The sequence below is a fragment of the Chrysochloris asiatica genome, unplaced genomic scaffold (assembly GCF_000296735.1).
Source record: "Chrysochloris asiatica unplaced genomic scaffold, ChrAsi1.0 scaffold00249, whole genome shotgun sequence".
Lineage (NCBI taxonomy): Eukaryota > Metazoa > Chordata > Mammalia > Afrosoricida > Chrysochloridae > Chrysochloris > Chrysochloris asiatica.
The window spans coordinates 1,584,109-1,586,838 of record NW_006408767.1 but is presented as its reverse complement, the minus strand read 5'-3'; the positions used below and the strand labels follow the sequence as shown (position 1 = coordinate 1,586,838).

General features: G+C 39.4%; 1 pseudogene; it reads right to left on the bottom strand.

Moving 5' to 3' along the window:
* Nucleotides 1-773: 773 nt before the first annotated feature.
* LOC102826580 lies at nucleotides 774-2,237 on the bottom strand (annotated as a pseudogene).
* Between the last annotated feature and the right edge of the window lie 493 nt (nucleotides 2,238-2,730).

Sequence of the window (2,730 nt, the reverse complement as noted above, 5' to 3'; positions counted from 1 at the left end):
AGAATAGTTTGAGTAGAATTGGTGTCACTTCTCTTTTCTGAATGTTTGGTAGAATTCACCAGGGAAACCATCTGAACCTGGACTTTTTTTTGGTGGGAGTTTTTTAGTGGCCTAATAATTTCTTTTTTTCTTATGGGTTTGTTAATATGTTCTGCTTCAGTCTGTGTTAGTTTAGGTAGGTAGTGTATTTCTGAAAATATGTCCATTTTTCCATTTAGATACATAGTATATTTCTAGAAATTTGTCCATTTTCCATTTCTGGAAATTTGTTGGGATATAGTTCTTCATAATGGAGTGTGGTGCTGTGGGTTAATGTGGTGGACTACAAAGTCACTTTGAACTGCAAGACTGATTGTTCAGACTCACCAGTTGCTCCTTGGAAACCCTATACAGGGTTGCTATGAGTCAGAACTGACTCAACGGAACTTAACAACAACAAAAGTTCTTCACAGTATATATATTTTTGTTGTTATTGTTATTTTTGAAGGATTATTTATTAACAAGATAGATAGCATGCTTATTTAACATGGACTTATAGGCCACTGTAGCTAAAGGAAAACCACCCTTTCAGTGGGTAACAGGACTTGCTTCAGTGCAATTGAAAAATTCTGTAATTTTAATCTCAAACTTCAGAATTTGAATAGATGACAGTGATCTGTTTTGAGATGGAAGCAGAAAAGAATCATTCAAAGCTTTGACAAAAAATTCCACCGCTCTTTTCCTCGATTCCTCTATAGTCTTCAGGGTTCATGCGATACAAAGGATGCTTCAATTCAACCTTTCAGAGATGACATCCCAGCTTGCATGATCTCATCAACCAGGAGAATGTTGTAGCAATTACAGTGCAGAAATGAAGAAGCTGTTTCTTTACACAATAGTTATCCCATATGCCTGCTTCTGCTGACACTATTGGTTCACCTGTGTTTAAGTTGACACCCACAAGTTGACCCAATTCAGAATGTTCTGCTTAAACTTTTACTAGTGTTTCCTGAAGGTCAAAACCCGAGTTCTGAGCAAGAACCTTGGGGATAATGAGCAAAGCGTCAGCAAATGCTTGGACTCTCAGTTGGGCCCTGCCCTTGACGCTGGATTTGTGTTTCATCAGAGTCTCTGCCATCGCCACTTCCATGGCACCAGCCCTGGGAACCACACACCATCATCGATAGCATTTTTGATGGCCTTCAAGCCATCTTGTATGGCATCTTTGATTTGAGTGAGTGTGTGCTTATTTGGTCCTTTGACCAAGAGTGTGACAGAGCGTGGGTTATTTCACTTCTCAATAAAGGTGAAATTCTCTTCTTCCAACGTGCACTCAAAGACTAGTCCTGCGTGTCACAAACAGTCAGGATTTAGGTCATCTAAAGAATTTAGAGCCACCCCACTCCAGGCAAGTGTCAGCCTCTCCATGTTTCTCTGTTTCGCTCTGCGCAGAGCCACTATGCCTTCCTTTGCAAGGACGTCTAAGGAAAAAGGGCCAATTCCCTTTTGATTAGTAACAACAAATCCTTTACTGGAATCACCATAGACTTTCTTTTTCAGTTCCATTATTTTTTTAACTCGATCTTCGATGAATTTTCTTTCTGCTTTTACAAGTTTTGCCCTCTGATTAGACTTGTATCAGTTTCAGATTTATGTTTCATTTCCACGATTTCAACCATGAAAAGGTCAATAGGCCTTGTTTTTTAATGGCCAAAATGGAGTCAACTACAGCCTCTGTTAACATCAGCAAGCTGAGCGTGAACTTTAGTATGCAGAGATGTTCTGGCCACATCTATCAGAGTTTCTCTGTCCATCTCTTTGCTTACTTTGATTTGTTCCAAAAACTGAAGTGCCTTTTCCATTGCAGCTTCAAATCCTTCAGTTATGATTCTGGGATGCAGGCGTTCAGAAATGAAGAGGTCCGCCTGTTTCAGCAGCTCGCCGATGATCAGGATGTTGGAAGTCACCAGTTGGAAGTCGTACCATCACCAGTTATGACATCCTGGGCTGTTGCTACTTTTGCTATTAAGTAAGGAGGCTGTTGGGTGTTGACTTCGCATTTCATAAAGCAGCACATTTCCATCTTTAGTAAGCTTGATGTCTCCAGCACCAGAAACAAGCATCTTCATAGTGCCCTTGGGGCCCAGATTGGTCCTCAGCACGGCCTACAGCCCCCAGGCTGTGCTAATGTTGACCACCAGAGCTTCCTAGGCTCAGGTCACCTCAGCCTTGGGGCTCAGGGTCTTCATGGCTGACATGTTGAGGAAGAGCTCTTCATAGTATTTTGTTGTATCTTTTTTATTTCAATTGGTTCTGTTGTGACACTGCCCATTTAATTTTTTATTTGTGTTATTTGTATTTTCTCCTTTTTCTTTGTTAGATTTGTCAGTTGTTTTTTCAATTTTATTCATCCTTTCAAAACACCAACTTCTCATTTTGTCGGTTCTTTCTATTGCTTTTCTGTTTCATTTATTTCTGCTGTAATCTTTATTCTTTTTTTTGATGACTGTAAGCTCACTTTGATGGTCTTTTTCTAACTGTTGGTGATGTCGAGTTAAGGATTTTATTTTGATTATATCATGTGTGTTTTTGGTTATAAATTGCCCTTTTAGAACTGCTTTTGCTGTATCCCAAAGTTTTGGTATGCTATTGCAGGGCAGCTAATTATTTATTAAGGCTCTTTTAGCCAAATTTTTCCATTTTATGATGTATTGTAAATCCTAACCTTTATATCTCTAGTCCTGCTGTGGA